Genomic DNA, 15770 nt, shown 5'->3' on the forward strand with positions numbered 1-15770 from the left:
TCTTTACATCAATTGTAACTGGATCATTACAGTTTATATGGGATACAGATACAAACAGTGATGTCATGCTGACACTCAGAGGCAACAGTGAATTTCATCTCAAAGATAAACAACAGAATAATTAGATCTTAGCATGAATTGAGCCAATTCTCTATAAAAAAACTTCATAAAATTGAATTCATTTGGGCCACTAAAGACACCATTTGTTCCTTCACAATATTCCAATTTTAAGCCCATTGATCTTTATTATCAAATGTAACTGGATCATCACTGAAGAAATTCGTAAAGATTGACTATAATGCTCCTTCAATAAGGTTTTCCACAATGGATACATCTTGAAAACTTTCAACGATAACTTTATCTAGACTTCATGGACAGAGTAGATGTGTACTACATTGGCCCTACCAGCCAATTTCCCATATTGTTTGTCATTATAAGAAAAAGAAAATAGGCACCTTTATCTAGACTTCATGGAGAGACTAGATGTGTACTACATTCGCCCTGCCAGCCAATCTGTTGAAATTCTGGTACCCCCTGGGGCCCTGCTATCTCCAAAGATCATATCAGCGAAAGTCAGTGCATCATAACCATATAAAGCGTGAAACGGTGACAAACCTATGGACCTATGGTAGGTAGTGGTGTCGCAGTACTCCCCAAGGTGCAGCCACTTCACCCACGCTTTCTGCTGCCTGGTCACATAGTTGTGCAGGGAGCCCTCCGGCCATCTGTTCACGATCTCCATTTGTCCGTCTGTCTGAGGGTGATAGCTCGTGCTGGGTGTAAGCTCCATGCACCACAAGGCAAAATAGCTCCTGCCAGAATCCTCCCATAAATCTGTTGTCCCAGTCACTAACAATTGTATTAGGCAGCCCATGCAGCTTGAACACCTCCCAGAAAAATAACTTGGCCACCTGTGAGGTTGAATACTTGGCTGGGATGGCGAAGAAGTGGGCGAATTTTTCCAATCTGTCAACCACCACATGGATGCAATCTCGCCCCTAAGCGGCCAGTAACCCAGTGGTGAAATCCATCAATACACTCTCTCATTTCCTCTTACGAATAGGAAGAGGTTGTAATAGTCCGCCAGGATGAGTGTGCTCTCCCTTGTTCATTTGGCAAACATCACACTCCCACACATGCCTCAAGCAGTCATCCTTAAGACCCCAACAAGTGAAACGCTCCCTAATGGCCTTGTATGTCTTGGAGAATCCTTGATGCCCCGCCAAAGGTGAGTCATGAGATGCATGTAGGATCTTCTCCCCAACTGTGAGCTTGGTACCAGATAAATTTTGTCCTCGTAATAAATAACTTCATCAATCACCTGGTACCTGTCATCCCCATGAGTACCATCCAAGACCTCACATGTTTTTCGACCCTTAGAATACTCCACCAACAACTAGTGCACTCCAATCCTGCATGACGTCCATCAAAGAGAGTGTCATGGGCTTTCGTGATAGTGCATCAACCACTATATTCTGCTTGCCCTTGACATACTCAATCTCAAAATCATTCACTTGAATCTCACTGACGCATTTATGTTGTCCCTCCTGCAAGTTCTGCTGCTCCAAAAAGAAGCGAAGACTATTGTGGTCAGACTTCACTTTGAACCTATTGCCCACTAGGTATTGTCTAAACTTGGCCAATGCATGCATCACAACCACCATCTCCTTGTCATATATGGAGTACAACCACTCATGTGGTTGTAACATTATACTCTCAGATGTTATAGGATGGCCCCATTGTGTTAGAACTACCCTAGCGCTCTCTCCAGATGCATCACACTCCCAAACAAATGGCCGTGAGAAATTTGGTAGGGCCAAAACAGGGTAGTTACTCATCACCTGCTTGAGGCGCTCAAAGGCCTCTTGCACACATTAGTCCGCTCAAAAGCCCCCCTCTTCGTCAAATACGTGAGGGGTGCTGCTAGCTGGGAAAACCCCTTCACATTCATGGGCGTAGGCCAATCTAGGAGCCCTAATCCTCTCTTGGTGAACCCTTACTCCATCCTCCCCAATCACATGTCCAAGGTATAACATCTATGTCAAATTTCAATCCAAACTCGCACTTGGACATTTCCGCATACAGTTGTTGCTCCTCTAGTATGCACAGTACCTCCTCCAAGTGTCCGAGGTGCTCCTCTCATGTCCTGTTGTATATCAAGATGTCATCAAAGAATTCCAGGACACGCCGTCGCAACTACTTGTGGAACACATGGTTCATGTAAGACTGAAACGTGGTTGGTGTGTTGGTTAGCCTAAAGGGCATCAACAAGAATTCGAAGTGTCCATAGTGACAGCAGAAGGCAGTCTTTTGGATGCCTTTCTCCCTCACCTAGATCTGGTAGTACCCCGAGCGCAAGTCTATCTTAGAGAACTACTTAGCTCCTCTAAGCTCGTTCATCAGCTCATCAATGCGCAGAATGGGATACCTGTTCTTCAGTGTCTTTATTGAGGGCCCTTTAATCCCCTCAACTCTGTCACATTCCAGGGTGTAGGCCAATCTAGGATGACCTTCATCCTCTCTTGGTGCACCCTTACTCCATCCTCCCCAATCACATGTGCAAGGTATAACATCTCTATCAATCCAAACTCGCAATTGGACATTTTCACATACGGTTGTTGCTCCTCTAGTATGCACAGTACCTCCTCCAAGCGTTGGAGGTGCTCCTCTCATGTCTTGTTGTAGATCAAGATGTCATCAAAGAATTTCAAGACACATCATCGCAACTACTTGCGAAACACATGGTTCATGCAAGACTGAAACGTGGTTGGTGTGTTGGTTAGCCCAAAGGGCATCAGCAAAAACTCAAAGTGTCCATAGTGACAGTGGAAGGCAGTCTTTTGGATGTCTTGCTCGCTCACCCAGATCTGGTGGTACCCCGAGCGCAAGTCTATCTTAGAGAACTACTTAGCTCCTCTAAGCTCGTCCATCAACTCATCAATGCGCGAAATGGGATACCTATTCTTTAGTGTCTTTTTTTAGGGTCCGGTAATCTATACACATATGAAGCGTCCCATCCTTCTTCTTCACCAATACAAATGAAGAAGAGAAGGGGCTCAAACAGGGCCTAATGTGCCCCAATCTCAATAGCTCATCTATCACCCTCTCAACCTCATCCTGATATTTCTTGGGATGCCTGTACAGAGTGGTAACGACTGCATGCACCCTGTCCTCCAACTCAATGGTGTGCTTGTATCCTCTGTTTGGTGGCCTGCCAGGTGGAATCCCTCCAAATACTGCTTGATGCTTCTCCAAGTGTCAATATGTCTAATTGTGTCTATTGCACTAGTCCCCCTATCTCTGAAATCCTCAACTCTACAGCCCAAGTGATGTCACCATGTCTCAAGTCAACCTTCATCCTATGCATTGACACTGTCTGGGTGGATATGAGTGCATCCCTCTCAATAATACCATCTTCCCATCTAGACCCATGAACTCCATCTCTAATTTCTTCCAATCGGTAGTGACTCACTCGAAAGAATACAACCATTGAACACCCATCACCACATTGGTGTTAGGAACGTCAACTACAAAGAAGTGATCTATCATAGAGTAGTTCCCCATGGTCATGGTCAAACAAGGAACGTATCTGGTGCACTACACAGTCCGGTCTTCTGGCACTAAAACTGAAAACCCCTCAGAGGATATTGTCTGAATGCCCTGTGCTCAACCAATTACGCATCTATGAAATTGTAGGTAGCCCCACTGTCCACCAATACTGACACACGTTGCCCCTGGATCGTCCCCTTGATTCGTGAAGTCAAGTACTTTAGAACTCCCTGAAGTGAAGTGATAACCCTATCGATGGGAAAGAATGCTCCTCCACCAGGTGGGGATGGTGGTCCACCTCCTGCAGTACCCTGATGTCCATAATCTCTTGTATCTGGCTCCTTTTTTGTCTCCTCCTTCTTAGACTCACTATCTAAAAACACCTCTATATAGTGGGCCTTGCCCTTGTTACACCAGTGCCCTGGTGCCCATGGCTCCTTACAAGTGAAGCATAGCTTCCTCCTCCTAAGGTCCCTCCTGATCTCATCATCGAATTGTCCTTTCCCTGTCCACTCCTTCTGAGGAGATCTAAAATCTTTCCGCTTCAAAGGGAAACTAGGTCTAGTAGGTGTCGAGGCTCTCATCTTTGGAACAACGTCTAGCATGTCTTGTGCTCGGTTAATGGCATCCTACAATGACACTGACATGTATGCTCGCACCCATCCTCTCAGTGGCTTATCCAGCCCCTCAATATAAAGCATGATCAACCTCGCCTTAGAAATGTCGGAGACCATCACCACGAGTCTCTGCAACTCAGTTATTTAAGCCTTTGCATTACTTGTCTTCTTCAGGTTAGCCAACACTCTGAAATGTAGCTCTGGGTCTTTCATATCAAATCTCTCCACCAGCCTACGAGTGATCTCAATATAATAAGTAATGGATGCATGCCCCAATGTGATCAACCCATAATACCACCACACCTGGGCATCTCCCTCCAAGTGTAGTCTGGCAAACCTAATGGCATCACTCTCCCTCGTTGAACTCCTGGACGACCCATTAAAACTGGGCAATGTCACCTTCCCCACCAGCTTATGATTATCCCAACTCTGGTACTACTGCCAACCTCGAGATGAAGTTCCAACCCCCTTGTACTTCTCCTTCAAATGGAAATAATCTGCAAAAGTGAGCGTCCTCCTGACTCGGGGATCCCACATCTCATACTCATCAAACCCATCAGTTAAGGATCTAATCAACTCAGTGAAGGGATCAACTTCTCTCTCACGTTTTGGCTCCTTAGTCAAGCGTAGCATGGTGGGTTTGTTGGTATGGCCATAAGTATGAGCGGGTTGCTGGTTGGTGTGCTAGTGTATGTGGCTCCCCTCTCTGGTACGAGAGCCTCCTCCATCATTGGCTCCCCTCTCTGGTACAAGAGCCTCCTCCATCATTGGCTCCCCCTTGAGGCCCTCCATGCATGTTCTAAAGCTGCAAGTCCACCAAGTCTCTGATCATCCCCATCATCTGCTATTTTGACCTCACCAGCTCCTAATGGATCATGTGCCCTTTGTCTTGGCTGCTCATCCCCATTGTTGTCCCCCATGAAATCTCTAGCGTTTTCAAACTATATGTCTGGAAAGTGCTCAAGCTCATCCTCTCTACCACAGCCCCTTCCTCTACCTCTGCCTCTGCCTCTAGGACAATAAACTGCTCCACCAAATGGTCCTATCATCACCTGCTCTTGAGGCCAAGTGCTCAAGCTCATCCTCTCTACCACAGCCCCTTCCTCTACCTCTACCTCTGCCTCTAGGACGATAAACTGCTCCACCAAATGGTCCTATCATCACCTGCTCTTGAGGCCACAGCTAGCCAAGAACATGCTCTGATACCATTGTAATATTCTACTAGAGAAAAACATGGTGAATATCTACAACACGAACTAGCTACAGCAAGAAGTGAAGCATACAAATCTGAAACCACACATGCAATTTAAAATTAAACACCCATTGAGCATAAATAAGTGAGTTGAGCCATTTTATTAGATTTCAATGGACAATATGGTACAAAGTGAGGTGGAATGAGTGCATTTGGACTTGCTACGGTAAGCACACAATACCTAGGTCAAATATGTGGAATTCCACTCTCAAAATGGTTGAATCTGGCTCTGTTTTGCTCAAGCAATCTTTGCAACTGCTGCTGGAGGCAAACTGTGATTTGGGCCCTCAAACACCTCCAAAAATTCTGAAAAATTAGGGTTGATCTCCTCAACACTAGACCAACAAAACCCAGAAATATTTTGGGCTAATTCTGACCCCCCGGAATTACCCAAAATTAGTGTGTTCTCTTCTAATAGCTGGCCCAACGCCCAGCTCAGAATCTGTTGTTAAATATCTGCTCCAAACCCCTCCAACTAGCTAGAAATTTCTGCAATATTTCTTCTGGAAAGGGAGTGAGACTCCAGCCCTCAGATCCCTCCAACAACGAGTAATTTCTCTACCGCGATCTGAGCCCAGAAAATGTCTACACAAGCCCCAGGAAGACAAATTCATCCCACACTAAAGCAAGGGTCTCCAGCTTGGAAAAACACTCTCGAACTGCACTCTCCCACAAGGAAAATTTATGTAAATTCTCGAAAGGAAATTCCCTGGGAATCTCCTGCCCCAAGCACCACAACATTTGCTCCTGCATCTCCTAGAAAATTCGCAGAGGTTGAACCAGTGATATCATAAGCTCCCAACAGCTAAGTCTCTGCTCTCCAATCAGATCAGAAATCTCTCTTAGGGTGACACTCTAAGTTCATTGAAAGAGAGTAGGGATTTTCCGCTTGGAAAATTTATGTAAATTCTCGAGAGGAAATTCCCTGGGAATCTCCTGCCCCAAGCACCATGACATTTGCTCCTGCATCCCCTAGAAAATCCGCAGAGGTTGAACCAGTGATATCATAAGCTCCCAACAGCGAAGTCTCTGCTCTCCAATCAAATCAGAAATCTCTCTTAGGGTGAGATTCTAAGTTAATTGAAAGAGAAAAGGGATTTTCCGCTTGGAAATCCCTGTGCTAAACAACACTAGTTAACTTGGCTAAACAGCTCGAGCAAACTCTCAAATGTCAAATTCACAATTCAAGGGACCCCAAAATTGAGTTTGGTCCTCCTATATATAGATTATGCCCCTTCCAATCCTTGTGGGCCCACTATATTGAACCCCTTTCCTTACCTCCTCCTCATGAGATACAAATTCATCCAAGGAGTTCAATTTTGTTTTTTGGGTCGCCCCCACAACCCACCAACTCTTTAATTATTTCATTTCTCCTATGTCGGTCACCTTTGCCTCCAAAAAATTAATTGTAGCCTCCCAAACCTTTTTCCTAAGTCAAAATTTTAATAATTATCAAAATTGCAAATTTGTGAATCCACATTAGCAGAATTCATTTGTTGGGGACATGACAATGGGGAACATTTGAATATTTGAGAATGTCTTTTGGGCTGACAAATGCTGGAGCAACTTTTCAAACAGCTATGTATTATGCTTTTAAGGGCATAATAGGCTTAATCGTGAAATTTATTGAAATATATCAAGATGATCTAACGATGTTTCCAAAAGATGGAGTTTCTCATGTTGGTCATCTAAGGCAGATTTTTCATAGGTGTAGAGAGTATTAAATCTCCCTAAATCCAGTGAAATCTATTTTTGGAGTAACCGAAGGGAAGTTACTTGGTAATATCATCTCTAAGGATGGGATCAAGATTGATCCTGAGAGAGTTGAGGAAATTTAAAGAAAGAAGCTAAGTTTGTTTAGTAAAATGAGGGTAGTTAGGCTTTCTAGGAGAATAAGGATTCCATAGCAAAGGCGCTTGTGCTTATTAGCCCTGATTACTCTAAGGAATTTATGATTTTCTCTTTCGCATCGGAGGATACCATTGCGGGTGTGTTGCTCCAAAAGAATGATGAAGGGTATGAGCAACCAATAGCTTTCATGAGTCGGTCACTTGAAGGGTCGGAGTTGAAGTATAGTACCATGGCAAAGCAAGCATATGCCTTAGTCAAATTTCTGAAGCAATTGATCCAGGTGGATATTGATGGCCACCCGCCAATTCCACTTGGACCCCCACTATTGTTTCTTTAACTTTTTCAGTTTCCTTAATTGTAGCACAGTTTACTATTTTTAGCAGTTTTTCGGGTCCTAAACTTCCGGAGTCGTTTTGAGGCCCTAAACGACGTTTTTTTGGCAATCTTGTACCAACGATTTTTTGTTTAAGATCGTCTTTTCCGTCGTAGTCCTCGGAGAGATCTTTCCATTGGGGTATCATGCACATCAAACGGAGATAATATGACCAAGTCGCAACCCCAAGAAATTGGTTATCCAACTAACCCCAATGGGGCCCATAGACTCTTGGTGTTACATCGCCTCGGGTTAGGGTTTTGGTTGTTAAGGGTTTGTTCTTATTGTTCAATAATAAAAAGGCCCTTGAGCCTCATTGTAACGCAGTTTAGAGGCATGTAGCCACCACATCTCTTCTCAGAGATAAGCTACCATTGCTCAAGCTAGTTTTATTTCCATTCTGTTTGTAAGCATATTTCAGTGTTTGATATTAATGAAATGAAGTGTTATTTCTACTACATCTTTGTATTTATGGTTGTATCTGTAATTTGTTGTGTTCCTGTTTAAATCCGGATCAGTGGTATCAGAGCAGTCTACTCTCTTTGTTTTTCTTTGCATGTCCCCAACGAGTTCGGGATATAAGGAGTTAGGGCTTGAACTGATCGAACCTTTGCAAGAACAACCTCGCAAATCCCGACGGCCTTCCATGGCAGATGAAAAGAAAGACGAGGGAACAGGAGATCCTATCAAAATCTTGCTCGAAGAAGCCCTCGAGCGACAAAGGAATGCGATGATGGACAACTTTGCCCAAATCCTTTAGTGGCTACCCAAGGGTGATGCATCTACCTCCGACAACTACTCTAGAAGTGCCACGCCCTTTAATGTACAAGTTAACTTTGACATTCACATATTTGAGGGTCAGAAAAATGTAGACATTGTAGATAAATGGTTAAATCTGCTAAAATGATATTTTTCCGTTCATGATTTTTCCAGCTGGAAAAAGATCACTTTTGCACTTCTCAAAGCAGCCCACCACGTCAAGGACTGGTGGGAAACCTACTATGAGCAGAAGGATGAAAGTATTGTTAAATTGGCAACTAGGGCCAAACTCCATGTGGGTTAGCTTATTTATGGCAGCTGATATTTTTATTGGATCCCTCCTGTCAAGAGGTGTAGGATTGATCAAAAGATCATCCGATTCAAATAAGTATTTATGGAGATATGAATTTATTTTGATTATGGATTTATTATCTAGCCGACCAGCAACTGAGGTAGGCTCAAGAAGCCCAAACGTCATGTCTATTCAACCTATACGTTTTAGTATAAATTGAAGAAGATTTGATGTCATTTGGGACACACAATTCTTGAGGGATCTCCTCCTCTCCACGTCTTGGGTTTTTGGAGGAGTGAGACACCAAGAGAAACACATGCTGGTCCAAAGATGATGCCCTACCAATGCATGATGATGCCCTAAATGATAACGCAGTCATGAACCCACAAGCAATGGAGATGATACGTGAAGGGTAGCCGCAGTTACGTGAAGGATAGCCGCAGGTAGCCGCAGTGGAAACTCAATACGCTGACCAGAGAACATTATACGCTGGTCATTGATACACAGGTCCTGGAGATTCTTACACGCAGATAATGAAGAGCCGCATTCTTCATGGTTACGTTCATATGCAGGTTATATGTTACATTTATACAATCAAAAGCAATGTTGCTATGAAGAGTCGCATTTATATATGGAACCCACTATCTATACAAGAAAAGCAATCAGATATGGAAATACGCACAGCAATGAAGAAATGTTCTATGCGGACATGACGACTCATGAATCATATGCAGTCAACAGTGAACGCACTCTTAGCATTAACCTAACACAGTCTTGGCAATATATACGCTGGGCATGAGAGTCATATTCATGGGACTCAATCATATTGAACGCAGATATATACAAGTCATATTCATGGGACACAGTCATATTGAACGCAGATATATACAAGTCATATTCATTATGGGACAGCAATAATGTAAACGCTGGACAATATACACTAGTAATGTAAACGTTGGACAACATATGCTGCAGTAATGTAAACGCTGGACAGTATATACGCTGCAGTAATGTAAACGCTAGATAGTATATACGTTGGACAGTATATACGCTGCAGTAATGTAAACGCTGGATAGTATATAGCTGGGCAGCAATGTAAATGCTGCACAGTATATACGCTACAGTAATGTAAACGCTGGACAGTATATACGCTGCAACAATGTAAACGTTGGACAGTATATATGCTAGGCAGCAATGTAAACGCTGGACAGTCATGTATATACACTGCAGGCATGGTTATATATACTAGTCAGGTAGACATTGATGGACCACTGTCATCAAGCCGCATTGATGAAGAGGCAAACGAAATCATGGTATTGGAGGAATACCAATACGTTGTGTATAATAGGATTGCATGGAACTATAGCCTAACTGCTTTGCTACACTGTAAGCCATAGCAAGCAACTAAGGCTGATATGTATATGAACTCCATAATGAAGCAACAAAAGGGTATTATGAGCAGCAAGATGAGCTACATGATGGGCAGTAGTATGAGCAGCATGATGCATGATGTATGAGATCATGAGCATCATGGTAAATGTAATCATGTGCATGGGCAGCACAATGATGCATGGAGCATGGGCAGCTCATGGGCAGCATGATGTATGGGCAGTATGATGTATGAGATCATGGGCAGCATGATGTATGGGCAGCGTGATCTATGAGATCATGAGCAGCATGATAATGCATGATGCAGCATGATGGTGCTACATGGTCAAGGGCAGCGAATGGACGAGATGCAGCACGATGATAGGTGAAGGAGTCACCTTGGAGAATCAGTTGAAGTAGAAAGTCCTCTACTGATCTCATCACTATACGAAATGATCTAGGCTAGATCTAGATAAGTCAAAGTGTTGACTTTTGCTGTAAATGTACTATCTCTCTCTCTCTCTTTCTCTGCTGAACTTTGAAGAACATAAAAGAAGAATTGATCAAGGGTTTCCCCACACATTGTGAGGTTTGTCCTTGGCTAGCGCCACATCTTGTGTCCTCTTGTCTTGGCTTGTCTTCTGCGATTTATATTTGTGTTCTATTTGCAGTTTATCTTAATACTGATATGATTGCTAACTGTGAGAATTTAAATAAATTGCTCAAGCATAGAACATACCTAAAATAAACAAGTATGAACTCATTGTTTTTAGCCACACCCACTTGGAAGTTGTTCTGGGATGCCATCAAGGAGTAGTACTACCCTATCGGGAGCTATCAAGATAAATACATAAAGTGGACAATGCTGCGACAGGGAAGGGACCAAGATGTGCCAGAGTTTACCAATGTTTTACATACCCTTCGCATGAAGTTGGCTATAAGGATTCTGAGAAGCATTTGGTTCTCAAGTACCGCGGCTGCCTGCACAACTACATCCAGGAAGAGATGGAATTCCTGAACATCTCCTTGCTCGGCACGGCATACCGATATGCCTTCAAGATCAAGCAAAAGTTTAAACAAAAGAAGTGAGACTTTGGATCTGCGAATCCGAAGCAAGGGAAAGGTGCCCCCAAACCACAAAACAAAGGACAAAGCCAAGGCGAGGCAGCCTAGGACAACCCACCAAAGGCACAAGCAAAGAACAACGCCGTGAAGCCAAAGAAGGACACGAGAAAGTGGTGTGAGTTTCGTAAGAGCTCCACTCACAACACAAGTGAGTGTCAGTCCAAGCATTCACTGGTGGCCGAGCTAAAGGCTTTGGAATCAGATGCATGTTCCGACTCTGATTCAGAACCCAACAACGGGAATGACAAAGGGAAGCAGATTATTGATGTGGAGCCCAACACTACCGTTGCCACCACGAAGATCTAGAAGGAGGAACCCCAAGATTTAGAGGACGAGAAGCGCCTCTTCCTCTCCCAAATGTGGATAAAGGGTTCCTCACTATTGTTCATTGTCGACAGCGAGAGCCAAAAGAACCTCATTTCGGCAGAGGTCGTGAAGCGTCTAGGCTTACCAACCACAGTACATCAACAACCATACACCATCGGGTGGCTTCACCAAGGACAGGATCTTCACATGAGCCAGCAATGCCGCCTTCCATACAACATCGAGCCCTTCACGAATGAGATATTATGTGGCGTTGCTAGCCTTGATGTTTGTGATGTATTATTAGGCCAACCATACTTATGGAAGCGACATGTTGTGTATGAGTCAAGGCCTTGTGTTGTTATTGTTACTTTGGGAAATAAGTTGTACAGGATACCGGAGGTAGCACCACCTACTGCTATCTCTTTGGTTACTATAAAACAATGCAGTAAGCTCATTTCCAAAACCAGCAAATTTGTTTTCTTGATGATACGCCCTCAAGGGAAGAAGAAGATGGTAGCCACGACCTCCAGACAGGGCCCCTCCGCATGACAACAACATATGGACAAGTTCGTGGAGTACAAGAACATCTTCACCTCCCCTGCAGGGCTGCCTCTGCACTGTCAGGTCAAGCACTCCATCAATATGACCCCAGGTGTGCTGCTACCCAATCAACCAATCTATCGGCACTCTGTTCTAGAGAACAACAAAACCAAAAGACAGATTCAGGAGCTGTTGCAGAAAGGTCACATACGTCCAAGTTCATCGCCCTGAGGGAGCCCGATCGTGTTGGTGCAAAAGAAGGATGGGACTTGGAGACTCTGTTTTGACTATCGGGTGTTGAACAAGATCATTGTCCAAAATAGGTACCCGATCCCACGGATTGATGACCTTCTGGACCAACTGAAGGGGGCAAAATATTTCAGCAAGATCAACTTGAAATCAGGATATCACCAGGTACCAATCGAACCCTCCAATATGTGGAAGACTGCCTTCAAAGCCAAGGAGGACCTTTTCGAATGGTTGGTTATGCTTTTCGGGTTGACGAATGCTCCTGCAACCTTCATGAGGCTGACGGATGACATCTTGCGGCCATTCACCAACTCCTTTGTAGTAGTATACTTGAATGACATCCTGATCTTTAGCCAAAGTTGGAAAGAGCACCTCCACCACATCCGATCAGTTCTCCAAACACTGCGGCAACACAAGCTATGTGCCAATTTTAAGAAATGCACTTTTGGCATGACCCAAGTTCAATATCTGGGATACATTATTGATGAACGGGAGGTGCATGTGGATCCGCCCAAGATCCAAGTCATTTGGGATTGGCCAGCTCCAACCACTCTGACATACCTCCGTAGCTTTCTGGGTCTCGCCAATTTCTACTGCAGGTCATGTTGGGATTCTCTCATATCACTTGGCCCTTGAGTCAAGTCACCAAGGGAGGAGCGAAACCAAAATTCTTTTGGTCTGAATCTTAACAGAAGGCATTCACAGAGTTGAAACATCGCCTCTGCTCTGCACCAATGCTCACATTAACAAACTTGCAACAACCATTTAAGATCGAGACAAATGCCTCTGACTATGTTATTGGGGTAGTCCTTACTCAATAGGGGCATCCAGTGGCATATCATAGTGAGACACTTTCAAACACAGTCCAGAAGTATCCCACTTATGACAAAGAGATGTATTCCATCGTGCAGGCCTGCCGACAATGGAAGCATTACATTTTGGGGAAGGAAACAGTCATCCACACAGACCACCGGCCCCTGCAGTTCATACAGACACAAGGGAAGTTGCAGAATGATCGCCATCAGAAGTAGTCCACATACCTGCAACAGTTCCATTTGAATATCAAGTATAAGAAGGGCAGCACTAATAATGTTGCAAATTGCCTCAACCAACCACCAATCATGGTGTTAACCACTGTGCTCAACTCTTGTGGGCACGAGACTTCTAATTGGCCACTTCTCTACAAAAGCGACCCAGAATTTGGCCACAAATACTAGACACTCTCGGAGGGTCAGCTAGTTCCAGATTTTCACCTCCAGGATGCCCTATTATGCCCACCTAGGACATCTTTGTGTTCCTTCAAGCAAGTGTGCCAAGATGATTTGGGAACTTGGAAGCACACTACAGTCGGGCCGCTGGGCATTTCGGGGTCGAGAAAACGATGGCAATACTGCAGAAGTATTTCTATTGGCTAAATCTTCAACAGGATGTCAGGAAGTACATCAGATCTTGCACTGCTTGCGCCATTGCCAAGCCGACCATCAAGAAGCAAGGCCTTCATACTCCGCTACCTACCCCTAGTCGACTTTGGGAATCCATCTCCATGGATTACATGTCGGGCCTTCCTTCTACTAAGCAAGGAAACGACTGTGTTTTTGTGGTCGTCGACATATTCTCGAAGATGGCCATTATGGCTTCCTGCAAGAAAAATATCGCAGCAAAAGCCACTACTAAACTCTTCTTTGAACAAGTGTGGGTACACTTTGGGATCCCATAGTCTATCATCTCAAATCGGGACAACAGGTTCCTCAGTACATTTTGGTCCAATCTCTGGTTGATGCTGAACACCAAGCTCACTAAGTCCACAACTTTGCATCCCCAAACTGATGACCAGACAGTGGTCGTCAACAAGATGATCGTACACATTATGCGCATGTACAACTCAAAACATCCACGCATATGGGATGAGAGCCTCGCCTACGTCCAGCATAGCGAAAACCGAGCTCTCCATAGCTCAACTCGCCACAACCCTTTTTAGGTGGGCTTGCGATTCCAGCCACTATGTCCCATTGATGTGGCCATGCCATTTGCAGCTACTCATGCAGATTCGGCTCATGTCCAATCCGAAACCAATAAGACAAACAACTTCATTGAGAACATCCAACATATCCGCCAGTAGGTCCACGACATTCTAGAGAAATCAAATGCCAAGTACAAGCAGCAACATGATCAACATCGAGTGCCACACAAGTTTCAGGTGGGCGACAAAGTCTGGTTGCATTTGTAAAAGGAACGCCTTACCGGAGCCTATCGGAAACTCAACCACTTCGATATGGTTCTTACACCATTACTAAGGTTGTGGGAGACAATGCATTTGAGCTCAGAATTCCCCCATTCCTTGGCCTGCACCTAGTGTTCAATGTGGATCACCTTCGACCATACTTCCCACCATTGCTAGACACATCAAACATTGCAGAACAACTCACACCTACAGAGTTAAATCCAGATTGCATGGAACAAGCCACAGCTAATCAGATCATGGACACATGGATCAAGCACACTTGCCAGCAGAAGATCCAACTATATCGAGTTGTCAATGCAGGCCAACTCCTTCACCAGGGCAAGTGCACCAGGGACCAAGTTCAGCAGAAGTTTCCCCATATCATGGAGGAACTCAATGCAATGGGGACCATTGCTTCTTAAGGGGGCAGGAATGACCCAGGTGGATTTTAGTGGCCACCCGCCAATTACACTTGGACCCCCCTATTGTTTCTTTCATTTTTTCAGTTTCCTTAATTGTAGCACAGTCTATTATTTTTAGCAGTTCTTCGAGTCCTAAACTTCCGGAGTCATTTTGAGGCCCTAAACGACGTTTTTTTGGCAATCTTGTACCAACGATTTTCTGTCTAAAATCATCTTTTTCGTCATAGTCCTTGAAGAGATCTTTCCAATGGGGTATCATGTACATCAAACGGAGATAATATGACCAAGTCGCGACCCCGGGAAGTTGGTTGTCCAACTAACCCCAATGGAGCCCATAAACTCTTGGTGTTACATCTCCTCGGGTTAGGTTTTGGTTGTTTAGGGTTTGGTCTTATTGTTCAATAATAAAAAGGTGCTTGAGCCTCATTGTAACGCATTTCAGAGGCATGTAACCGCCACATCTCTTCTCAGAGATAAGCTACCATCACCCGAGCTAGTCTTATTTCCATTCTGTTTGTAAACATATTTCAATATTTGATATTAATGAAATGAAGTGTTATTTATACTACATCTTTGTATTTATGGTTGTATCTATAATTTGTTGCATTCCTATTTAAATCTAGATCAACAATTCAGGACTTATGTGGGATATTTTAGAGTGATTTCTTTTGTCCCACATTTTGAAGTAAAAGATATATTAACTCAAACTAATTGCCCGAGCTAGTCTTATTTCCATTATGTTTCTAAGCATATTTCAGTATTTGATATTAATGAAATGAAGTGTTATTTCTACTACATCTTTGTATTTATGGTTGTATCTATAATTTGTTGCATTCCTGTTTAAAT

General features: G+C 43.9%; 1 protein-coding gene across 2 annotated transcripts in view; it reads right to left on the bottom strand.

Annotated features, from left to right (window-relative positions):
- LOC149246492 (protein HASTY 1-like) overlaps positions 1–15770 on the bottom strand; it is a 330616-nt gene that overhangs the window by 114098 nt on the left and 200748 nt on the right. The window lies entirely within an intron of this gene.

This window comes from Pinus tabuliformis, chromosome 7, assembly GCF_031772625.1.
Source record: "Pinus tabuliformis cultivar Carrire ecotype Pingquan chromosome 7, CPIR1, whole genome shotgun sequence".
Lineage (NCBI taxonomy): Eukaryota > Viridiplantae > Streptophyta > Pinopsida > Pinales > Pinaceae > Pinus > Pinus tabuliformis.